Here is a 26,906-nt window from a genome sequence, read left to right as displayed (position 1 = left end):
CAAGGGGGGGGATCCAGCCAAGCACCTAACCCAGGGAACTTCCCTCCAAACTTCCCACAGGAGGGCAGAAATTTACCAAACCCTGGGCAGAACTTTTTCCCCAGATATCCACCCGACTTTCAGCCCCAAAACCATCCATCCTTCTTTCCCCAATTCCCTGAGCCCAGACCACTGAATCCGGGAGAGGGGAGGCCAAGGGTGGAGGGGTACCCAAATCTTCCCAACCCGGGGTATTACCAGAGGAGGGACAGCTACCCTTCCCGGGATCAGCCCAGGGGAGAAAACAGGGCCCCGTATCAGCCTGAGCGGGTTTCCCAGTTAGAGCGCCAGGTTCAAAACATGGCGCGGGATCTGGGTCACATACTGAGGGCTCGGCAGAACCCTCAGATGGGCCTGCCGGCGCAGAACGCACCCAACTCTGGACCTGGTGCTCCAGAACAATGACGGGGGCAGCACCCCAATAACTCACCGGTTCCCAGGGAGGAGGCACAAAGGGAAGGGGGGTGTAAAGCCTTGGAGGAAGCTTCCTTCCTCACTTGTAAACAGCCCCTGGAAACCCAGGAACCGGAAACAAAATCTCTTGCCCCTGAAAGTCTGCCTCCTAAGGAGCAGAGGGGGGGTAGGAGAAACAAAAGACCCAAACAGACTCAGTTTGAGGAGGAGGTACAGATCTTCCAATTTGAGGGAGAGGGATCCTCAGAGGATCCTGGGAAAAGGATCTTCTCCTTTAGAGAGGGGGGAACTCCCCCCAAAGAAAAATGGGTCCCTAGGGATGCAAATCCAGACTGGGGAGATGTGGAGACTGAGCTACCGCCGCCCACCATCTCATCCCAGAACCAACAGCAAGAAAATCCCCGGGTTCAAACCCATACTGGGGACTGCCTCCAAAAAGGGGGGGGGCCCAGAACTGGAACCAGGGGAACCCACAATGGCTCTGATCTCCAGTTGCCAAATTTTTCTTTCAGATTCCCAAGGCTCTCCACAGAATTCTGCCCAAATCTCTTCGCTAGCAATGTCCAAAACCAGAAAGTTAGCCCACCAGTTGTCCAAAAATGTACATTACCTGTGCCCCCTTGAGGAGAAGGAGGGAAGATATTATGCCCCGGTACAAGTACAGGGGCAGGGTACAATCTCGGCACTGGTGGACACTGGATCTCAAGCTACCCTTCTGTCCAGAAGGGCCTTTGACGAACTGAATGCAGGAAGGGGAGAGAATTACCAAATTCCTCTCACCTCTCTTCCGGGACAACTACAGAACTTTGACGGGAAGGAAATTCCCGTTGAGGGGACTGCAGACATGGACATTAAAAATGGGCGACACAAGCTGAAACACCCGGTCATAGTTGTGACCCCGGAGGGCACCCCTTGTTTACTAGGGAATGACCTCCTGAGAAGGTTGTCACCCCTAATAGATTGTGTAAACAAGGTCCTCTGGACCCAGACTAGCCGACCAATAAAATTAAAACAGAGTGTCAACCATGTTAGTTTAAACGGCACATGCCACATGGTTGAACAAAAATCTGACCAAGTAGAATTTCACTTCCAGAACAACCAGATTCCAGACGTGACAGTAATAGCAGTAGGACAACAGACTAGTGATGGGGGGTCCTCTCTATTTCTGAAAATCAACCTTCCTTCCAGTTTAAGGTGGTATTCCACGCTGGAAGGAAACACTCTGAAATTCTATACCAATCCACAATCTGAAACTCCCACTCCTATAGTCCAGAAAGATGTGAAATCAGCTCAGAGCCTGGCTGATATTCAGCAAATTGGAGAGCAGTTGTTCATCCCTGTTCAGTTAAATGATGGGAAGGACTCTGTTCTCGCTCGAGCGTGTGTGAACAACGGTAAGAGCTTCATCAGCGAAGCCATGTTTCGCCAACTCCCAAAAGATCCAGCCATTCCCACCTTCAAACTGATAGACAAATGGGAAATGGACCTGGAAGCACCTAATTCCAAACATCTCCTGCCAAGCAGGTGTATGCTCAAAATCTCCATTGGCAACAAGAGCATAGTCCACAATTGTTGGGTCGTGCGAGACGTCCCTGCCGCCTTTTACTTAGGCAGTGACATTCTCAATCGCTTTGCCATTAGTTTGGACCTAATAAACTTCAAAGCTTGGTCCCGATTAGCGGATAATCCCATGGGCTTTGATGATCCAGAAAAAGCATTTAGGTCAGCTCAATTGCTACCTTATGCAGTTGAAATTCAGGTTAAAGAGGAAGTCACCATCCCAGAAAGGACCCGACAATTCTCCCTGGAAGTGAAAGTTAAAAGGGGACAAGAGTTGAAAAACCCTGATGCTTACATACATCTAAATGCTTCTCTCCAACAGCAAGGGTTGGGGGTAAACCCAACACCATTAGTCAACATAGAACATGACACCATTCCAATAGAGGTGGATAACAGCGACTTAAAGAGTATTACTCTAGCCGCAGGCACCATTATTGGAATGGCGGTTGATGACCGACATTTCTCCATTGATCTTAGAAATGAACTGTTAGGACCAATCCCCAAGGACTGTTTTGACAGTGACAGTGAGGACAATACAACACCAGACAGGATTTTTACCCGGCATGGGGGGAACTTCCTGGTGTACACTTCCTGCCCTTATGGTAAGGAAGATGTGACTTGTGAATTCAGGAGGGATGAGGTGATTTTCCAGGTTCATGAAGGCTGCCTTGCCCACCTGAAGCCTCTGGTCCAAATCAGCACTCTGACCAGGGACTTCTCCACCCAGCTGGAGGAGGCCGCGGAGATAGCCAAACCAGAAGTCTTTCCAGGCTTCAGGCAACTGGTGGAAGAGAGAGTCAACCTAGCTGATGCCTGTGTGACTCTGGAACAAAAGCAAAAGTTGAAACAAGTTTTCTTGGATTTCCAAGATCTCTTTGCGGTAGACTCATATGACTGTGGTCGCACTGACATCCACACAACAACAATCCCCACGGACCCTGGCATGACTCCTGTGTTTGTGAAGCAATATCGCTTGCCTCTCGCATCAATGGAATCCCTTACCGAAATAATTAAGAACCTTGAGTCCCGGGGAATAATCCGTCCCGTCCACAGCACCTTCAATAATCCGGTGCTGGGAATATTGAAGCCAAACGGCCAGTGGAGACTCTGCGCCGACCTTAGGGAGCTCAACAAACGGGTCCATACTTCCCGATGGCCTCTGCCCTACATTGACCAAGGGCTGGCCCAGATTCAGGGGTCACAGGTATTCACTGCAATAGACCTGACCAATGGATACTGGACCGTGCCTGTCAGCAGGGAGGACCAATACAAACTGGCTTTTACCTTTGGGGGCCAGCAGTACACATGGACCCGGACTCCCTTCGGATACCTCAACTCCGGCAATGAATTCAACATTTTCCTACATAAGGCCATGCCCGACCTGGGTGCGAGGGGTAACCTGGCTTATGTAGATGATGTCCTCATCAAAAGTTCATCTGTGGAGGAACACATAGCGGAGATCCGTTATGTTCTGACACAGTTGAGGGCCGCCGGAGCAAAACTTTCCTTTCAGAAAGCACAGTGGTGTAGAACCCGTGTTAATTTCTTGGGGCATGAGATTACTCCTCAGGGCCTCTGTCCCCAGGAAAAGAAAGTGGAAGCACTTCAGAAACTGAAAGACCCCACAACTCTGCGGGAACTAAGGAGCCTCCTTGGACTGACTAATTACAGCAGAAAGTTCATTGAGGGCTATGCAGAGATCACCAGACCCCTGATTCATCTCCTAAAGGGGGGGGTCAAGTGGGAATGGGGTCCAGAACAATCCGAGGCAGTAAGACAACTCAAGAGAAGCCTCTCACAAGCGCCTTGCCTAGCTTACCCTGTCAGAAACAAGGAGTTCTTCCTGGAGACGGGGTTCTCTAATACGTGCTTGACGGCAGTATTATACCAAAAGCATGACAAGGTCAATGAAGTAATCTCCTATGCGAGCAAAACTTTATCCTCTGTGGAGGAAAAATTCAACGATTGTGAGAAGGCACTCCTGGCAACGGTGTGGGCATTGAAGAATTACCGCCCGTTTATCCAGGGGGAACACATCATAGTGGAGACTCCACACCACCCTCTGCAATATCTCCAAAGTGACAGAATCCGGGCCGGAAATGTGAGTAATTCCCGAATTACTTCCTGGATTCTGTCAATGCAAGGCTTTCCTGTGGAGGTCCGATAAGGCCAAAACAAGAAGAGTCCCCTCGCGCAAGGTCTGGCTGACTTGCATGATTGTGCCAGAGAAAACTGTCTCGAGGACGAAAGTCTAAAAATAAAGGACAACATGGAGGCATACCTTAATTCCCCCCACAAAGTCTTTGAAGAGGACAAGTGTGAGGGAATGCCCACTGTCTATGTGGATGGATGCTCTTACCATGTTGACAACAACGGGGAGAAAGAACTGGTGGCTGGCGTAGGGAATGCATGGGTGAATGAGTCCCCAGAACCCTCCGCTGGATACAAAATTGGTCCCCGAAGTAGTCAGGTGGCAGAATTGATGGCTGTGCATCAGGCCATCCTCACTGCTGTCCAGCATCAACTCCACGAACTGGTCATAATCACAGATTCGGATTATGTACGGAACGGGTTCGTGGAGCACCTGGTTAATTGGAAAACCAGAGGCATGTTATGTGCTAACAACAAACCCTTGAAACATGGGAAGTTGATCCAAAACATTGATGATCTGGTCACATCGAATGGGATGACCATCTACTGGAAAAAGATCAAGGGTCATTCCAAAGTAGAGGGACCAGACAAAACTGGAAATGACTTAGCTGATCAGCTGGCCAAAACCGGGGCCATCCAAGGGGATCTAATTGAGATTGAGTCCCTGTTGGGGGAAATCCAGGTCACTGCTATCACTAGGCCCCAGACAAATGCTCACAACGACCTTTCAATTGCACAATGGAGTAAGGAGACCCCTGATGATGATTTGATTACTGCTCAGAAGGGGGATCCAATTATTGGTAAATTTTACCAGCACCTTGAGGACCCTGAGAACTTTCCCCTGACGGATACCGATTACATTGGGAAAGAGGACCTAAGAGTGTTGATGAAATGTCCAAAAATGTTCCGGATTCAAGACGGTTTGTTGGTAAGGAAATCCAAAGCTGGCCACGATCAGTGGGTGGTTCCTACCTCATTCCGAAGCCTGATGTTAAGTCACGCCCATGATGCGGCCACCGCCGGTCATAGGGGGTTTCACACAACATTGGAAATCTTAAGAGAGGTTGCATACTGGCCACACATGGGTCAGGACCTCGACCAATACTTGAAGGGGTGTCTTGTGTGTGCACAATTTCAGCCATCATCCCTCACGCATCGTGCACCTCTCCAAAAGAGGGGGATGACACTGCCATGGTCAGATTTACAAATCGACTTTGTAGGCCCTGTGATTCGCTCGGCTAGGGGGAATAAGTACATGTTGACTGTGACATGCTTGTTTACCAAGTGTGTGGAATGTCTCCCAGCCCCAAACTGCAAGGCAGAAACTGCAGCTGCCTTGATGATTAACCACATCTTTTCCCGTTTTGGTCTACCTCAAAGGATTGAGTCAGACAGAGGTAGCCACTTCACCAGTGAAGTAATGACAAAGATGTGGGAGATACTGGGGGTCAAAAGGAAGTTGCATATTGCTTATCGGCCAGCTTCTTCTGGGGCAGTAGAGAGATATAACCGAACCATTGTGAGCATATTAAAGAAGTTTGTGGCAGATTCTGGGCCAAGTTGGGATATCCAATTACCTCTGGTCCTAATGGCCATCAGATCTACCCCTTCATCTGCAACCAAAATGTCACCATTTGAGTTGATGACTGGGCGCAAGATGGTGCTTCCTCAGCATTTGCTCTATAGGACCCAAGAGCAGACACTGATAAATGCCTCCACTACTCATGAGTATGTGGAGAATTTAAGGAAACACCTCCAACATGCTTTTGCTTATGCTCAGCGGAATCTAGAAAGATCAGCTGATAGCATGAAGACCCACTATGACCTGAAAACTTCCAGGAAGGAATATCAGGTGGGGGACCGGGTCTATCTATACAACTTCCAAAGGAACCAGGCCAAGCAGCGCAAATTTTTGCCTACATGGAAAGGACCCTTTGAGATCATCGACAAGATCTCACCTGTGGCCTACAAAATCCACATCCCCAAAGGCGGTTCGGCAGAGGGGGAAGACAAGTGGGTCCACATAAACCAGTTGAAATGTTGCCATCCCAGGCACACTCTGCAACAACTGGAGGAATCCTCTGGAATCCTAGCGGGTACTGTCTCAGACTAATTCAGTTCCAACCATAAAACATACCACATCTAGTCTCTAAAATATTGTGATTTGCATGAAACTGTCTCTTAGTTATACTGTTTTTATTTTTTCAAAATAAGAATGTAATGTTTCGTGATGATGAAATGCATATGCTGCCCCACTATCTCAACAGTGGTGGAAAAAGTCTATGAGTAGGTATTGCCGCTCTTCCTTTGTCGTCCTAGGAGAAAGAAAACCTGAAGACGGGCCAAGGAGGATGATACGGAGACCGGGGACGAAGATCCAATGGGCCCAGTGGACCGCCCAATATTCCCATCAGGACCGGCGAGGAGAACTGATCGATCAGTACCGGATGGAGAAGAAGATGCTGAACTATGCCATCTACAGAAGAGGAAGAAGATTATGCGGACAGACCGGTGCGTGGGTCAAAACCCTTGGGCACGCGACTCCCCATCGACTCAAATTCAAAGTGCAGTCGCGTGGGGGGGCTTGTTGGGTGTCCTGACCCACGTTTAAGCTATCATGCCACAACATTTGGTGCTGTGGGCTTAGAAAATTCAAGATGGCGGAAAACCCACATGTGCGCCGAAATCCAGGAAAGCTGCGCAGTTTGTGCGCACACCGAAATGGTTGCCTCACTTGCCACCCACCAGTGCGAGAACGAAAGGCCGGGTTGCCATGGGGAAATGGGTTGCCAAAGGAAAAACAGTAGCGCCGGTTAGCTTCAAAGCGCTTTAAAATCACCATTGGACTACCCGCACAGTAGTCTGAAACCATTGGGAATGGCAATGCTGATTGCCAAATGCAACCTAGAATTGTTGGGAATTCATTTTCTTAAATCCCAAAAATGGGTGCAGTACCAGTACTCACCACTATCCAAAAGCCGGCAGTTTAAAACCACCCTGTGTTTCTCTGAAGGCAGGCTCAAACTGTCTATTTTAAACATTGCAACACATCTAAAAACTCACTGGACACCAGCAGACATTTGGTAGAATGGAGTGTTGTGTGCCTACAAAATCTGGGAAATGAAGAGCCCAGAACAATGCTTATAACAAAACTGGCTGAGCTATGGAGTCAGCAGTTTAAGTTGCACTGGATTTAAAGACACTAAAATCGAAAATGTTTAGATTAAATGAGTGACCTATGTTTGGTGTCACATGCCTTTGTAACTGTTGAAATGTCATAGTTTTGCACTTAGAATCAGCATTCTAGCTGCATGTGTAAAATTGCAAGTTAATTTAAAAAGCAACAAAAAACATGACAGTTAGCTGAAAGTCTGGTTTAAGGAACTGAATTCTGCCTGGCAACTACCCCCATCAGGAGTGAAACTTGAGTCACAGCTGTGTTCCCAGGCCTAGCTGCCCTTTTGCTGCTCACACTAAGGATATGCCATCTATCTGATAATTGAATTACCTGTGCTCTACAGGAGCTCTGAACAAAGCCCTGTTCTGGCTCAGGCAAAGGTTTTATTGGCAGGAGTCGTAAATGGTCGTAAAAAGTGGCTTCCTCCTGAGGAAAGGGGAGGGGCACTGCCTGTGAGAGCAAGCTGGCTTGGCAGAACTGGATAAACCAGTATTTCTACCTTGTGCTGAGAGGAAACCACACCCCTTTGGAGCCAGAACATAACTTTAAAAAGATGGATCATTCATAGAGCGGACATGTGAAAATTTTATAAATGATACCATAATTCTTGTGATTTTTCTGCCCACATTTTAAGAGGTTTTTCGACCCGGTGGCGTGTTCAGGGGGGTTGTAGCGGAAAAGTGGATATTACTCTAAATGTATGCATGTTAAAAATCTGAAACTTCATCAGTTAATGTCCATACTCCCTGCGCACATGTATGTAAAGTTGGGTCAATGTCAGAAATTGAAAAATCAGTTAAAAAGTCAATTATGTGCCATTTCTGAATGCAAGCTCTTAGAAACAGCAGATTTGGACAGAGACATGGCTAAATTCAGCCACACCATGTATATGTAATTTCAAGCAACTGTGTAACTGTGAAATATGTCTTTTATTATCAAATATAGAATATGTGCAATCTGACAGAGGAGTGTCCTATCTGCAAGCCATAAAATGACATCACTCTGACACAACTTAGCTTCGCCAATCAAATGATAAATGGAAGTTTGACCAATTAGAAGCTGAGAGAGAGGTAGGGTCAGTGATGCTAGAACACACCCACATTCTAAACACATAAAAGCAGACAGACAGGACAGATAGGGACCTTCAAATCCATCTGCCGCTGGAAGCTCTGCCGGAAAAATCCATACTTTACCTCCATCAAACCTCCAGAGAGCCAAACTAGAGACTTCAATCTATCCAGAACTAAAGACCCAGACCAGAGAACCAGAGAGAGCTGACCCAGATCACTGTGAAGTGCAGAGACCAGAGGCGAGTTTAAAACCTGACCAGATCCATGGCGAGGCCCATTTCACTCAAGAATATAGTGTGAGTACCTAGAAAACTGTGCAGAACCAATCTCCTAGTTAAAATAATATAATTCAATCTATTTAATCTAAGTAGAACTGTCTCCTAACTGTCACCTGTCATTTGTAAAGCTGTCACTTGTCATTTTCTAGAGACTTGCAATAACTTTCATCTGAAAGGTTAGAATCGTGGCTTTCCTAAGAACCTAGAACCGCATTCCTACCCCTTATACTTTTACCGCAATCGCGGAACACGCATTCGCGAATTTTACCGCGATTTGCACATTTCTTCACATGTAAAAACTGCTGCTGCTTGCCTTCCATTTGCCAGAAATTCGTTTAACCTGCTAACTATCCCTGCCTCATTGCTAGTGTGAGCCTGGACTAATATTAACTAGATACCACTCACCCTGAACCTCTGAAAGGGAATTAAAAGCATTTCCAGCATATTTCTCATCCATTGCTAGCACATATCAAAGCATTTTGCCTGTGTTTTCAAAACTCCTATCTGTTTTCTGTAGTGTAAGCTTGCTGGGGTGAACTGAATTACATTGAATTGCATTTCTGAGAATTGTGTGCCTTCCTTCCACTTCCTTGCATTGCATAAAAGGGGGGAGGGGATTGCCAGAGAAAAGTGATTACATTGTTTTGTTGAAATCATATTGAGTATTTTCTGTACTGCATTTCATTCCACATTGCATCCATTTGAAACCATAAAAGTATTGTTGCTACCTTATCCATTTCATGTCAACTCCTTAGTGATTATCAAGAAGCGTGTTAGTGCCAGATTCTCCGTTGTTAATATTTATCATATTAGATTAAGTGTGATATTCAATTATTAATTTATTATAAAGTGTGATCTATATATCTATTGTTAAATTATCAAATAAACCTTTTAACTTGCAAAACAGAACTACTTCTTGGCTCAGTGGGGTCAGGAGGATTCCAAGAGAGGGGTGTTATATAGGGGTAGTCATCCAGAACGCATGAACTGGACATAAAGATATATCAATAAGGGTTTTCATTCAGTATTCTAGACTAGGCGTTAACTTAGCTGTAGTGCTGAATTGAATCCTCTTACAACATTACCAGTGACACAAATTATGGAGCTGCAGGAAGCTGCACTCAGGGAGGAAAAGGAACTGTGGCTAAGGAGGGGATGTACAGTGTCTCCAACAGACGCCCTATGGTGGCAGAACAACACAGGGAAGGTGGTCATGCCACTTGCATTATTAGACACAGCACTGACGCAACTACACTATCCAACCCAGACGGGGAAGAAGGTGCTTGTCGCTCATATTGGAGAAACATGGTTCTGTCCTAACTTGGCAGAACACGTGGCTGAATACATGATTCATTGTTTGGTGTGTAAAAAATATACTGCAGGTCATACATTAAGGGTAGTGAGAGGAGCCATACCTCACCCAGTTGGTCTGTTCCAAAACCTACACGTTGACATGATCGAAGTCTGTCAAGGGTACCACTACATGATAGTGGTTGTGCGTCCATATTCCTGTTAGATCGAGGCCGTTCCTTGTTCTCATCCTGATGCCCTTAGAGCAGCCAAATTCCTAGTCCGGGAAGTATTCCCATGATGGGGTGTGTGTGAGGTCCTGCGGTCCGACATTGGCCCTCACCTCGCCAATGAGATGAACCAGCATATTACAACCTTGCTGGGATCGAACGGGGCGTGTGAACGCCTCAACTGCTTGCTTAAGGAAAGTTATAGCCAAAACTGAAAAGATTTTGAACAAATGTTTGCTGCATTGCTTTCCTCTTGCCTTGTTTGCACTGCGCAATAAGCCCGGGTCTGACCACCATTTAACCCCACACGAGGTGGTGACAAGACAGTGCATGCGACTTCCCCTGGCTCCTCCTACTAGAGCAGTGAGGGATGCTGAGAATGTGGCTCAGGTATGGGGTCAGGAAATGTATGAGTATACGACTTCCTTGATTGCTAGTACCTCTTATTTCTCACTAGCTGCAAAGACACCAGGAGAGGCCTGAAGCCGGAGAAGAAAACGACAGCGTCGACAACCACAAGGACTTACTTAAGCAGCCACCCGTATACCCAGGAGACCAGGTTCTCTTGAGGAATTTTTCCCACAGATGGGATACTCCAAGGTTCACAGGCCCCCATACAGCTGAACTGATAAATGAAAGAGCCATTAAACTGATTGGAAATAACATTTGGAATCATCTAGGCGACATCAAGCCCTACAAGGCAGTGGCCTCACCTAGCACCAACATCGACAGGACCAATGATCCTCACCAAGAAGCGCAAAGGAACAATTCTGAATCAGCACTCCCGAACAGAGAACACCCTATGGTTACTCGCACACAGGCAGCAGAGTTAGGGTAAGGACTTCCTACGCATCCAGAGTAATGGTACACGATCTGTTTGTTATTTTTCTTTCTTCACACATTCATCTCTTCCATGCTTCCTACTGATCACCAACCGGACACCTTCCAAGGCCAATTTGTCCAAGTTATTATAAGATCCAACAGGTCTCGAGCATGGCATCCTAATGTGTATTTCCATGTCTTCATAGCATACCTAGCTCAAGTTTACCCACAACTAGAAAGAGGCAACCCATCCATCCTTGAAGTCTTCAGAGACCCTAGAATTAAAGCTGTGTGGGACAGCTATTCATTTTTGCCATGACAGTCTACATGGGTTACGGGGCTTGAACTACTACAATACTAATAGATTAACGCTAATTTCTGCGCTTTTCAGGTGGGCAACTGATAACTTCAAGATGCACCAGGATCCAAGCAGCACAGGAGGGGTTATTTAAAAAATGCTCATCTGCTCTTGTCTCTTATTTCCAAGTGGTGTTTTTGCATTCCTCTTTTGGCAAATATCCTGTGTATCTAGTGCTTCCGCTGTATCCTCTATTAACATTACCCCAACTCCAGCAGGTGGAACGACCATGTCAGGTGGACAGGGGATCACTCTAAGCATAGTAAGGAGAGTAAAGCGCAGTGCTGATACAGACATGGGAGGGGGTGGACCTATATCTCACCGACACTGCTCAAGTGTCTAACAATATTTGGTACAAGCACATGACCAAAGTAGGTAAAGACATCACTGGGGGGAACTGCTATGTCTGCTCACTAATCCCCTATTCTATGAGTGCCTTCAGAAAGTTTATAGCAACTGAAATACCAACAGCAAGAGCACAATACCTTATGTACCTATCCATGGTTACAACCCGAGGGAGATTCCAAGGGAAAACCGCAACATTGAGATAGATGTCCAAGGCAACATTCCCCTATGAAGACAGTTATATAAAGACTCTTGACATGATGAACAATTACTGGCAATTAGACCAAGCTATACAGTACATAACTGATGGCCCACAGAAAGGAGCGACGAAACAATAACGCTGAAAGAATGACCATGCCCGAAGAGGGGGGTCAAAGAAATAGGAGGAGAACCAGGATGCTGGGAAAGACCACAGATGCTCATTTGTGGCCAAGTATACACAGAAGAAGGATGGAAGAGGGAGTAGTAGGAAGCAGAGCACATGCCCTAATACAAGCACCAGTAAACACATTACAAGGAGAAACGACAAGTGTCTGAAAGAATGGGATGCAAGCATCAAGCTGCTCACCTGGGTAGACAAGCTGGACAAATGCCCATAATACCACTCAAGAAACCAGCCTTATGTTGACAGAATGACGGTGCAGTAAAGGTTGGAGATAACACAGAGGGCCTCATTGCGAGTGTGCCGGTCTGGTAACAACAGGGCACGTAAGCCTACTGGTACTGTTGTTACCGGACCGGCACATTACGGGTTTGCTTGCCAGAGCCACTGTGCCTGACAGGGCAGACCCTGCCGGACACAGCAGCCACGGTAAGCAAGCCGTAACTGAAGCACCAGCACTGTTATTAACAGTGCTGGTGCTTCCGTGTTCCCCATTCGCATTGAGTCCTAGGGGACTCAATGGGAATGGGGAATCACAAAATTACCGGCTCCTGACTTCCCAGCCGCCGGACTCGGAATAGCCTGGTGGCACCGGGAAGTCAGGCGCCAGTAATTCAATAGGGGTCCGGCAGCAACCTGCCAGTTTTACCGGCACGTTTACCGCCAGACCCATAATGAGGCCCAGAGTGTAGGTACACAGAAAAGCATCCAGCCATGAAGGTTGGCACAGCAGTATTAATGGACCACTTTTGGCGTGTGGATCCAAGGCATATGAGAAGCTGCCACCCAACTGGGGAGGAGTTTGCTCGTTGGTGCACATCAATATGCCTGCACTGGTAGTGCCACAGAAGGACGTGAAGATAGACGACTTCCCCAAAATTGATACTAACAAGAGAAGGGAGAGATCAATAGAAGTGGAAGAAAAGGGAAGAAAGGAACGGTCAGTAGAAGTGACTAGAGTGAAAAGAGACAACTATTTATCATCAGAAGCATCACTAGACGATGTACCACCTGAGCATCGGTTGTTCAGCAGGAAAGAGATGTTCTTCGTGTCAGTAGTTCCAGCTGTCCAAACATATACAAACACGAAATGGTTCTAGATAACCAGATGGGAGCTGATGAAGACAATACACTCTACAGTAAATGGCTTCAATGCAATAAAAGAAGAGCTCCGAGCAGTAAGGTTAATGGCTCTCCAAAACAGATATGTTCTAGACCTTTTCACAGCAATGGAAAGAGGAGTTTGCACCAAGATCGGGAGTTCCTGTTGCATGTTCTTGCCAGCAAATGACGGAGAGAATGGCACACTGACAGAAGCAGTGACATGGTTATTGAAAGATGCACGCGAAGATGGAGGAGGGAGCCAAAGGGACTTGAACAGACAATAGGGATGAAGGTGTTATTAGATGTGAACATAGTAGAAGAAAAAGACAAGATAGTAGAAGAGAGAAATAATCTGAGAGCAGGAATAAAGGAATGCCCACTATTCCCAACTGAGATGATAACATTCGACAATCCATTCTATAATAACAGATACTGGGGGAAATGGATATGGTGCAACACGGAGGGAGACTGTAGCTATATGAACTGGAGTTTCGAAGACCATGCAAATTACTATGGACATCCTGGAGAAGTAACGAAGATGTGGCTAGCAAAAGCAAGAGGGACGAAGTGTGGTGGTTTGATCAACATGTCGACCAGAGGGGGGACTGAACAGAGGGTCCCTGGAATGCCCCTCCTCGCACCCATGAACATTATGGTCCTAAGAGTAAAAAACACATGAAGTCACTCACTATTCGGACAGGCACCAGGAGGACCAGTGACTGACACATATGCAGAGAAATATTCTCTCAGACAGCCATTAAAACCCTATCCAGTGAATGTTTTTGTGGATTCAGGTGCTTCCACAGTGGTCATGGACCCAACTGCCTCGATGGATGATATTGACTAATGCCAAGAAACCACTGTGCTGACTTCATTAGTGACACCACGACATAGCCAAGTTAGTCATGAAGAACACTTGCAACCATGCACAATGTTACACAAAAACACACTTGTATACATGAAGAATATGCTTACACAGTTCTGTAGATAGTGGACTGATTCATATACATAATGCCAAAAGCTTTCATTATTTTTCTAATTAGTCAAGTGCAGAAATGCTGAACGCAAGGCAACAAATAGATGTAGAGCAAGCTTGCAGATGCTTATGGCAACTAACCCTATGGAACTACAGGAGCACATAAGGAGCCTGGCAGGACCAAATACAACTAACCTACAGGAAACATAGCACATTATAGATGTGCAGAAATCATAGTATATGTATAATGAGGACTGAAAGGGGCGTGGCTTGGCGGCCATGTGGTAGGAGGCACTGCTGGGAAGCTACTATGTGATCCTGAAGAAGATCCTGCCAAACTGGCATATTTCGACTTAAAATGAACTTCAAAGTAAAGCAACAGACATCGGAACATCTACAGATCACTTGGTGAGCTTACCGAGCAAAATCGGAGCAGTAATCGTACAATTAACAGCTGATAAGGACACTGCCTGCATGAAACAAAATGGCGGGTGCGAGCAGCCCAATCCGCTGAAGGGAACTCCTGCGTGTGGTGATGTGGAAGGCGAAGAGCATAGGCGGAGGACCGTTGGCTGGAGTCAGACAACCATCCGGCACGACAATAGAAATCCTCCGAAGAAGCGGGCAGGAACGGCCAGACCACTGGAGACGGACCACGGGAGAAGAGCACAGGAGACCGACACATAGACCACAGTAGTACGGGAGCCAAAGAACTTGCTCCCGGGCAACCTCCCGGGTCCGGTGGCGAGTTTGTGCGCCCAGAGGGACATCGAGGGCAAGATGCTCCCGGGCCACATAGCAGACCCGAAGTGAGTGAGGGGGAGCCGCGGCACTCTCACCCCCCCGACTGACAGAGCCACTCTGCCTCAGGGGACCAGCTGGTGGACTGGAGTTCGGGCAGGTCCGGAGGTGGGACTGAGAGTGGCCAGCGGCTCTGAGGAGAGCGGTGCTGGTACCCGCCTTGTTAGAACAAGCACTGGCGAGAAGCTGCAAGCCGTAATCTGCTGGCCCCGTGAACTCCCGGACAGAGGGGAGGGGTAATGCCAAAGACCCTGGGGGACAGAGGTTGCAACAAGGAGAGTGAAGGCCACCGCAACGGATCCAAGGGGAATGCCAACCCCCATTGCGACATTACGCTGCAATCCACACTCTGCAGGGAAGAAGGTGCCGAGATGAATGTACACTGCCAGGCGAAAAGGCTAGGCAACATCTAGCGGAGGAGGGCGCACAATGGAGCGAGAGGCTATATAAAGTGTGGGAATACCATCCACCGGGGGGAAAAAGACTGAATAATAAGCGGGGCGGACGGCGCAAGTGAGGCAGTCTCAATTGGTGGGTGTGAATACACCAGATTACAAGAGAACAGGGGGTGAGGTGTCGGCAGCACATGAGGAGGCCCATGATAAAGATTCTCCAGAGGAACTGAAGGGGAGTAGCTCTCCTAACAGCTAGGCCCAACAAAGAGACATTAAAAAGAGGGCCTGAGACCCTCACCCACCCACCGAACACAGGCAAATAAAGGCGGGGATCTGTGAGAAGCCCATACTAAGGGAAGAATGATTGACTAATGCGCACATATCCAAGCGCATGAAGGGCCCGGCCCAAGATCTATACATGCATGAGTGAGGGTAAGTGCCCCTGATAATGACAGTACAATGTAAACTAGACTGGTATAACCTCTGCTGCAAAGTGACCCTGTAAACAGGAGGGAACACAGTGGGCTGAGGAGGAGCAGGGAGACTCACACCCCGAATGTTAGGAGAAGCAGGCATAGGGACCCGATAGCTTAATTGAGTTGGGGTACGGACGGACCTGGTGCCACTAAGCACCACGCAAGGTGGAAGCTGGCCCCACGCAGATCTAGGTGGTAGGCCCAACAGGAGGAGTGGCAGGAGGAAACAACACCTCACGCCTGCACAGTGATAATGTCAAACAGGAAAACAGAAGGGAAAAACAAACAAGTCAGCATAGACACTTTCAGCAAGGCATCTGGGAACAAGCAGCCGGCCCACTCAAACATGGCGATGTCTGTAACAAATGCCCCACACCAAGCAGAAAGTGTGAATGAAGGACCGATCCAAGAAGCAATCGCTGTCCTTTGAAATAAAATGGGCACAGCAATAGGTGCCCTAAAGGCATCCCTACAAAACAAACTAGACACAGTCATGGGAGATGTGGGCCTCCTCCGCCAGGATGCACGGAAGCTGATGGATAGAGTAACGACAACGGAACACCAAGTGCAACAAAACACCACTGATGTCGCTGTCATACAGACACAAATGTCGGAAGTGCTGCAGAGAGTCAAGATCCTTGAGGACACGGAAGGGAGGGCACGGAGGAACAACATTTGTATAATCGGGCTTCCGGACGGTGAAAAAGGCAGAGACCCCATGGAGTACGGCGAAAACATGTTGCTCCAAGAGATCGGGGCCGGAAGACTGTCCCAGGGTTTTGTGGTAGAGAGAGCGCACATAGGCCTGACCAGGAGACCTCAGCCGGGTGCCCCCCGAGGGCGATGATCACCAAGATCATGAACTTTAGAGACAGGGAGAAGATATTGACATTCTCAAGGGAAGGGGGAGTGATCACCGGGAACTCCTCCAGCATCACCATATACCTGGACAATACAGTCATGGGCCAAAAACAGAGAGCGAAGAACGCCTCAGAGTAGGGGGTGTGCGCTACATGCTCCTGTATCCCGCTAAACTCAAGGTGATACACCAAGGAAAATCAAAGAGGCCCACACATGGATGGATCAGCAAGGCATCCCCCAGCAAAGGCAGAGGAATGCTAATAACAACAAGAATCGGCCATGATGAGGAGGAGCGTGGATTACCAGGAGTAAAGACATCAAGTATTCAGTGATTCAATCAAGCCAGATGGACGGTATGAAGGAGCGACTGGCTCCAATCCAGTCGTGATGGCAGAGAGAAGCAGTACCCTTAGAGAAAGCGTTCTGCTAGTTCAGATGCCAGTTTTGAGGCATCACACTGCAGCGAGTCTGCTCCACCTTGGTGAGCACGGCAAGAGAAGCGACGAGGCCCGAGTTCTGCAGTTTTTGTTTTGGTTATTGACTTGTGTGAGTGGTTGGCAAACGGCACTGGTAGCGGATGGAACAACATAAGAGATAACAGAATAATTTGAGCAAAAAGCGACTGGAATGACATACAGCAACAAACTTGGGGAAACAACCTCAGATATGGGGAGAGGGGCCTTGAGGAAAATGGATGGTCTCAAGTGATGGCCGAAAGGGGAAGGTATGGGCAGGATCAAGGCTAAGTGACAACAGAGCCAGGAAAGACAATGCGCACATGGGCCCAGATGAGCTAACAATAGTAACCTGGAACGTGAGGGGACTTAATGCTTATGTCAAGAGGCTCAGAGTTTATGCCTGGTTGAATAAAATTAAGGTCAAGATAGCAATGCTGCAAGAGACTCATTTAAAATCAGAGAAACAGCCCAAAGTAGACAAGAAATGGGGAGGGCAGGTGTACAGCGCAACATACTCGAGCTATGTAAGGGGGGTGTTAATATGGATTGGCCCAGGAGTACCATTTCAGCTAATAAAGCAAGAAACCGATCCTGAGGGGAGACTAGTGCTGGTGCATGGTATGCTGGAAAGTAGAGAGATATGCTTGATTAATACTCATGCTCCGAACCATGATGCGAAGGAATTTTTCAGGAAATTAGCACCCAAACTGGCCCAATACAGGGAAGCAACGTTCATCTGGGTGGGAGATTTCAATTGTACCCTGGACCCACTCCTTGACAGGTCGGATGACAAACATAGGAAGCCAGCACGCCCTGCTAAGGAGCTACACAAGGCCCTCGACCTCCTATAGGCCGATTTCCCTCATTAATCCGGACTCCAAAATACTTAAGGCGGTCCTAGCTAACCGCCTAAAACAAGTAGTGCCCACATTGATCCACCCGGACCGGGACGGAACATGTCATGGAATCTCCGTAGGCTACACCATGTGATAGACCGGACAAATCTTAGACAGGGCGAATGCTCAATAGTGTCCCTAGACGCTGTTAAAGCCGTTGACTCTGTGAACTGGGATGGCTGCTGAGTGTTCTCGCCCACTTCGGCATAGGGGAAGGGTTCCTCAGATGGATCAGGCTACTGTATAAAGACCCTAGGGCCAGAGTGAAAGCGGGGCGACATATTTTGGAAGCCTGGAGAATATACAGAGGAACTAAGCAGGGCTGCCCACTGTCACCGATGTTCTATATATTGGCTCTGGAACCGCTGGTGGTCTTTCTCAGAGTGGAATATGGGGAGACAGGGATAGATATAGATGGAGTGGTGCATCAGATTTCATTGTATGCAGATGACACGCTCCTCTTTGTAGAGAACCCGCGCATCAAACTGCCCTGCCTCTTAGAAGCGATCGATGCATACACCAGACTCTCGGGGATAGCTATCAATAAGGAAAAGACCTGCTATTCCCCCGGCCAGACTTAAAGCAGGCCCCCCCCGGCCAGACTCCCAGACTTGGGCCTAACATGGGCATCGCGCTCCTTTCAATACTTGGGAATCGAGATACACCATGACACCGCACCATGAAATGAGCCCAGTGACTCTAGACAAGCCCGTGGGTCCAAACACAGTCGGTAGCAAGTTCCCAAAGCAAAACTCTATCTACACCACTAGCTGCACTCTCAGTTGCCCACTCAATTGACTTAAAACAACATCTGCCCACTATACCTTGACATTTTGTACTCGCCCGCTCTGTCAGTTCACATCGCCTGATCTCTGAACCAAACAGGCCACCTTGCAAGTACATTGCGCTTGCTGTTTGCAAATTGAATGTACTCCTGTTAGCATATTTACCGTTGCCAACCTGCTAGTTTATATTGCCACAGACTGTGAATTGAAGATGCCATTCTTGCCAGTACACTGTGCCTGCCTGTGATTTGAATGCACCTTGTTAGCTCATATACCTTTGCCAATCTGCCAGCTTATGTTGCCACAGACTCTGAATTGAACTTGCCTATTCTTGTCCTACCTTGTAGCCTAGTATTTAGACGTAACTGGCCCCTTGCTGGCATAGCCACCAGCACCTGTCCACCCGCCTAGCCTGTTCTCACCCTAGGGGACTATTTAACCTCTTAGCCATACCCAACTATGTCCTCTACCAAGACCCTACTAACTTCTCTACAATCTACCCTCCTCTGCACCTAGATAATAATGGCCTGTATTAACTTCAGACCTTGTACCTTACAGGAGAGAAATAATAAACTCCGAGCAAGACTATCTCGGATTTATGAACCTAGGTCTATCGCCCTCAGTCCCAAAGATTCCGACATCTGGCACAACACCAAATCCTCTGACCTATATCTTCCCACACTACCCGCTAAAATTGTTCACAAAACACGTCCCATATCCAACCACCATAAACAAAGTTCCTCCTCCACCCTAGAGTACAATAAAGCAATAAATATCACAGGAGCCATCATTAATGCCAGATCCCTCATAGTGCATTCCACTGAAATCGCTGATATATTCTCCATGGATAATCTAGACATCTTACCTGTGACTGAATCTTGGCTCCATGACGCAGCTAGCCCTGCCCTCATGTTAGCCATACCCGAGGACTACCAAATCCTAAGAGTTGACCGACCCAATGCCAGAGGGGGCAGCCTTGCCATTATAGCTAAAACTAAACTTGCGTTAAGATTGACCACACCTCCTGAATGCAAATCCTATGAGCTACTCTCTGCCAAACTCCCAATCTCAGAAAATAGAACATTATACATCTTCCTAATATACAGACTTCCCAGCCCTATCGGCACCTTCGAAGAAGACCACTCGAGCATCCTTACCAATAAGGACACCTCACAGCTCCTACTGCTGGGAGATTTCAACCTGGGCTTTAATGACCCCAAGGACAAACACGACCAGTCCATCGAAACCATCCTGACCGAACATGGCATGACCCAAAAAGTCCTCACCCCATCGCACATAATAGGGCGAACCCTAGATTGGGTTGCTAATCTAAACTGTGCCATTACCATTACTAAAATAACACCACAACCTTGGACCGACCACTATCTAATCAATTTCTTGACCGCCATAGAGCCCCGAAAACAAAAAAACAATGAAATGGCACCACCACTCCCGACCAGAAGTAAAAAAGAAATCACTGCAGAGAAACTACTCCCTCTCCTCCTACCTAAACTCTTGTCCATCTTTAATAACACTGACCCAAACACACTAGTAGCCACCTTTAATGATACTATGACCAAGGCTCTTGACAAAATTGCACCAACCAAACTCCGCAAAAGCAAACAAAAGTCCCATCTTAATTCATGGTTCACTCCTCAGCTTAAAGAATTAAGACTCCATAAGAGGAAACTTCAAGCCATCTGGCGACACTGCCCTACAGCTGAGAATAAAACCATCCTAACCAACTTCGCCAATAAGTATAAAAAAGAAAAAATCCTCACCAAAAGAAATACCTACAATGACAGAATATCCAAAGCTAACTCCAACACCAAGGAGCTCTTCACGATCCTTCGTGAAATGGAAAACCCATCTCCCCCTACAGACAATGTCCCAAAAAATAAACAATAGTGTACCAGTATCCAAAACGCTCTTTCTAACAAAATAGGCACGCTACAGACCACAATAGCTGTCAAAAATGCCTCCCTGTGCTCCACTGAGATGCACCTCATCCCTCCTACCACGGCACCAATCTCGAATACACCCTTTAGCTTCACTAACATCTCCATATTGGAAACTGAAAAGGTTATACTCTCACTGAAACCTTCTAACTGCCAGGGCGATAGTTGCCCAGCACAAATAATTAAGGATGCAGCTAGAGACTTAGCACCCTTCATCTCCAAGCTTATCAATCCTTCCTTTACCTCCAGTACGGTCCCGACCAACCTCAAAGAATCATGGGTACTACCACTTCTTAAAAAACAGACACTTGACCCGTCCATCCCTACTAATTTTAGGCCCATCACAACTGTCCCCTTTCTCCTTAAAATTATCGACAGAGTAATCTACCTCCAAATACAAACTTATCTGGAGACCAACCACCTCCTAGGCTCACGCCAATCAGGCTTCAGACCACAACATGTTACTGAAACGGCGTTAATTGATCTAAAGACACAAATCGACGAGTTGAAGGACAAAGGTAAAACAGCTATGCTACTCCTCCTCGACCTGTCTGCAGCCTTTGACATGGTGGATCACGCAGTGTTATGCGAACACCTAGCCGCTGCTGCACACTTCTCAAGTGATGCCATAGCCTGGGTTCAATCCTTCCTAGCCAACAGCATGATGAGAGTCTTCTCCCCGTCAGCGTCAGCAGACCGAATCCAAATTGCCTGTGGTGTTCCAAAAGGTTAATGCGTCTCACTGACCATGTATAACATCTTTACTAAGCCACTCTTTGACAAACTTGACCGACTGGGTGTCACATATACGAATTATGCTGACGATACATCCTTATTCCCCTCACGGGCAACTTTGTTGAAGGCACGGCTTTGGTAAACAAGATATACCTCTTCATTCAGGCATGGATGGCCTCACACAGACTCTGTTTGAATGATGACAAAACCGAGATTCTGATCCTGGGCTCTGACTCCAACTTACAAAAACTTACCCCTGATTACCATGCGTTTACTATCGATGGCAATGTAATTAAAGTAGTTACTCCAGTTAAAAAACTAAGTTTTTACTTGGACCCCACACTATCACTAAAAAACAAGTCAGTTCTATGGCTTCATCCACAGCTTATACTTGTAAATTAATTAGGGCCTGCAGACCCTTTCTTTCAAAAGCTAGCTGCATCACACTTGCCAATGCATTAATAATGTCTAAATTAGACTATTGCAATGCTTTGTTTGCTGGCGCCAACAAAAATACTATCAATACAATTCAAATCCTACAAAATAACTCTCTGAGAGCTGCTCTAAATATACCACGCAAAGAGCATATTTCCAATACCAGAAGAGACCAGCACTGGTTAAAAATCAGCGACAGGATACTTCTTAAAATGGCATCCCTTACCTTCAAATGCCTCAACAAAGCCGCTCCTCCCTATCTATCTGCCAGACCTACCAGAAAAATCCCAACGCACCGCACTAGGGCCTCCACCCGCCTCTGCCTTGAAGTCCCTAGATTCAGACTATCCAAAGCTGAAGGAACCAGCTTCCCTGTCAAAGCGGCCACTACCTGGAATGCCCTGCCTACCCCCTTCAGAATGGAACAACCATACTCTAACTTTAGACAGAACTTGTTGAACTGGCTGCATACCAACGACCTCTAGATATGGCACACCCTCTGAACCGGCGCCCAGCATTGACATGTCAAATTGTAGGTGGCCACGGCCACCTTTCCTTTTACCTGTCAATGTCACCTTGACTGTGTGTATATCCTTCCTAACTGTATGCTATACACCTACGTATGATTTCATGTACCTATCTGTACTCTGTAACTAAGCATCAAGCATCCCTGTAACCCCAAGTTTTCTGTAACTAAGTGTCAAGTATGCTTTGTGACCATATGTATTCTGTAAATATGCTTCAACTATCCTGTAACTGCTGCGCCCAGCTACCTAAGGGTTTGGTGCGCTTTACCAAATAAATAAACAAACAAACAAACAAACAAACTGCAGATAGACACAAATTTAACACACAGGCGGCTCTCGGAAAAACACAAAAGGCCATGGATTTTTGGGAAACACTTCCGCCGGGGATGATGGGAAGGGCGGCCCTCCTGAAGATGGTGGTACTCCCGCGCTTGCTATACTATTTTACGAACATCCCGCACACCATACCCAGGGTCTTCTTTACAAAACAAAACACAATAGCACGAAAATTCTTATGGGGGGGAGGTGCAGGATCGCTATGACGACTCTGTAGAGAGATTACGAAGAGGGAGGCATCAGACTGCCAGATTTCGAATTGTATTACCTCGCGGGGCAGCTGCAGTTTGTAGTCAAATGGCTGGGGGAAGACAAAACAATAGACACAATCCTCTTCCAGCCAGTACTGAAGCTATACTACCTAAGGGAACTACCATGGGTCGATAAATCCCTGCTCAGGACCCTACCGAACATGCTCAAATTCGCAATGATGTTATGGACCAGGGCGTGGAAAATCCAGGGGACAAAGGATCCCTGTTCGGCACAGATCCCACTAGCAGGTTTTGTGGGCATGGACACAGGTACGCTTGCAATATATCGATCCCAGTGGGAAGCCAAAGGCGTAGCGCAAATAGGAGATCTGAGGAGGGAGGAACAATGGGCGTATTTCCAAGACATGGTAGAAGAGCATGATATACATGAAGGCCAATTCATTCTACAAAACAGCATGACATTGAAAATCAAGAAAAGATGGTCAGAATGGCCAGAGCAAGAGGACACGAGAGAAAAACTGGATGCATGGTACGACATATCAGAAGGGGGACACGCAACTTCCAGGCTATATGAACAATTGCTGAGATCCAACAACTTGCAAGTGCTACACATAAAACAGCATTGGGAAGAGGAACTCCAGAGGCCCTTTAGTGACCAGGAATGGACCAGGTTGTTGAGGTATCCAAAGAAAGTGTCCAGTAACGGAAGGTTCAGACAAGCACAGTTATACACAACACACAGGGCATACCTCACGCTCAAGAGGATGAATATGATGAAGCTGGGAGACCCCCGTAAGTGCCCCCGCTGTTCCGCAGAGGATGCAGACATGGTGCATATGTTTTGGGCCTGTCCAGTGATACAGATCTTCTGGGACAAAATCAGAGTCAAAGTAGCAGGGAGTGGACTCTGAATACAGGTAGGGAACCCTGAGATATACTTGCTGGGCCTCTTCCCAAGAGGAGGTAGGCATAAATTGCACCTGGCAAAATTGAAGGACTTAATATGCATACTGGCCAAACGGCGGATAGCGATGGCGTGGAAGTCAAGGGAAGGCCCAACAATAGACTCATGGTGGTCTGATCTCCAGAAGTCGGCACTGGCGGAAACTGCGGTGTGGATAAGGGCGGTGCAGAGGGGAGAAGGGGAAACGGGACAGAAAATAACGGCATGGAACTCCCTGATGCAGGACTTATTCGGACAAAGAGAGGAGAATGAGAGGAGAATGACACGGAAGATCCCAGGAGAGCAGAGGAATAATAAATGAACGATGGAAGTCTGCACTCGAGGCCCCCAAGTGAACGAAGGCCTAAGCGAGGGACTCCGAGACTGCCCACATTGACAGCACCAGACTGAGGTGGCATGGTCACCAGGTCGCTCCAGGACAGCAGATGCAAAGCGAAATTTACGCGAATCAGGGGACAGAAATCCAGGGGTGGATGGCAGAGGGCAAGGGCCAATGGTAATCCTCCGACCCTGCAACTATGTAATAGATAGTTCTATTGGGGAAGGGGCAGGCCAGCCACCTGACATAAGAGGGCCAATTAACTAGGATCCATAGGAGCAATCTATACTGTATACCACTCCGATCACCCAACTAGAAAGTTTGATAGGTTTTTCGGGGAAGGGCCATGTTGTGACGACACTCGGCAACAAAAAGAATTGACACAGGTTTGGGAGCGGTGACTCTGGAGATTTTTTAATGTCCTGAATGATCCCTGTCAGTTGTTTGTAATAAACGACTGTCTAACTTTCCCTTGGATGAGTCCTCTGTTTGTTCTGGGGGAATGGTTATTGGGCCCTTGGGAGCTGGACAGGTAAGCTCGTGGTAACCCCCAGACCTCACCAATAAGCAGTTCCAACATGGCAGTTTAACAAGAGGAAAAAGACAGAAGGGGATTGCAAGGAGGGAAGTTCCCTTGACCTTTTCGACAAGGAACCGTTGCTTTCATGAGCCCTCGAGAATGGAAAGCGTAAGAGCAGGAAAACAGGCTGAAGAATCCTGCATTGTGTGTCAGAGATACCCAGTGCCCTCCCGCACCAAGAATCAAGGCAGAGATAATTACCCGCTGTGGTACTGTCCTTGGTTCCAAGAACAAAGCAGTGTCAGTGAAATCAATACAGCCCGTGAGTTGGGGAGATTTATACAAGACTGGTCTGTGTTGAAGCTAAGGTTGCAAGCGGCAACATTGTAGTGTGAGCGCTGGAACAAACATTTTTTGAAATACGCGTGATAAAAGACACAAGTAAAGTTGAACTGTTGATGAGTGATTGAACTTTGAAATGAAGATACAATACCTTTGACAGAGTCGTCCGGCACGACATGCTCAATGGAAGGCCTCTGTAAGGTATCCGACTGAAAAGTGAAAGAGTTGCAGAGAATTGTGAATCAAAGCGGTCCTGCGAAGGGTCAAGCAAAACCCTGCACACAATCGAAAGTCTTCGATGTTGATACAGTAAAGAACATTTGTGGCAAAGTTGATAAAGTTAGTCCAAGCCCGGCAGAGGGAGATCAATTTAAAGATTTGTGTTAAAGTGGGTCTGAGACTGATAGAGGGGGATCTGGAGTGAAGCGAAAATCAACGGAGAATGTTTTGTAAGAAGGTGGGCCTGAGCCCGCAGGAGGGGGACCCGGGTTGAACAGAAAATCACCAGAGAATATGTATGTGTGAAATCCTAAGAAGATAGGTCTGAGCCTGGAGGAGGGGAACCCGAGGTGAACAGAAAATAACCAGAGAATTTGTATGTGTGAAATCCTAAGAAGATGGGTCTGAGCCTGGCGGAGGAGGACCCGGGGTGAACAGAAAATCACCAGAGAAGTTATACGTATCAAACCCTAACGATAAAGCAACTTTGTTGTTTGTTTGTTTATTATTTTATATATTGCGCACCAGACCCAAAGGTATTAGGGCACGAAGGAAAAAGAGGGTTGTTAAGCTTATGTTACATGGTAAACAAGAATAAGTACAGCTGTGGTTACAATGCTGTATGCATGAACAGAAGACAAGGCAGATAGGCATGTACAATATATATAAAGAATAGGTGTGAGATACATAGATACATATATATAGCAGAAGCAGTGGGGTCACATAAATACAGTAAATATAGTAAATGCTAAGAAGTTGCAGGTGATGTAAGGTCAGATGTCGTGTTCCTTTAGCCAGTGAGTGAGACTAGATCTGAATTGTTGGTAGGGTAGGGAGTTCCAGTATTGTGCTGCTTTAACAGGGAAGCTAGTCCCACCGGATTTAGTCCGCTTGAATCTGGGTACTAATAGAAGGTTAGAATGGGCCTTTCTTAGGGGGCGAGAGGATGTTTGTCTAGTAAATCTGGCTATGAGGTAGTGTGGGGCTGATTGGTTAAGACATTTATGTGTCGAAGATGCAGTTTTGAGGAGGATCTTGTCTTTCGTAGAAAGCCAATTAACGGATCTTCTAAGGTCAGATATATGTGCATTTCTAGGGTAGTTTAGCTGCCCTAAACTAGGGCAGCTGTTTGTCGTATTGCAACAGGCCCTCTGAAAAAGAGACTTTGAAGTTTTGAACTGCACCCTCGTGCTAGAGAAGCCAGAGACTATGCTGAGCTTGATTGTGCTGCCTTGTCCCGTGGGGAAGAGAAGCCAAAGGCTTGAATATCCTGACATATAATTTCTTGAACACTTTTCTTTTGCGTAACATTGTTTACCACACTATTTCTATTTAGAAGTAAGGATTGGCAATAGGTTTATTAGAATAGGCTCTTTTATTGTGACAAGACACCATTAGGACTGTGTTATTATTTGATGGTCGTAGCTTGCTCCCATTTTTAGATTTAGGTTTAGATAGGTGTTTTTCAAA

Source organism: Ambystoma mexicanum, chromosome 5p (assembly GCF_040938575.1).
Source record: "Ambystoma mexicanum isolate Mex_15411 chromosome 5p, UKY_AmexF1_1, whole genome shotgun sequence".
Taxonomy (NCBI): Eukaryota; Metazoa; Chordata; class Amphibia; order Caudata; family Ambystomatidae; genus Ambystoma; species Ambystoma mexicanum.
Note: the sequence above shows the minus strand (reverse complement) of the source record.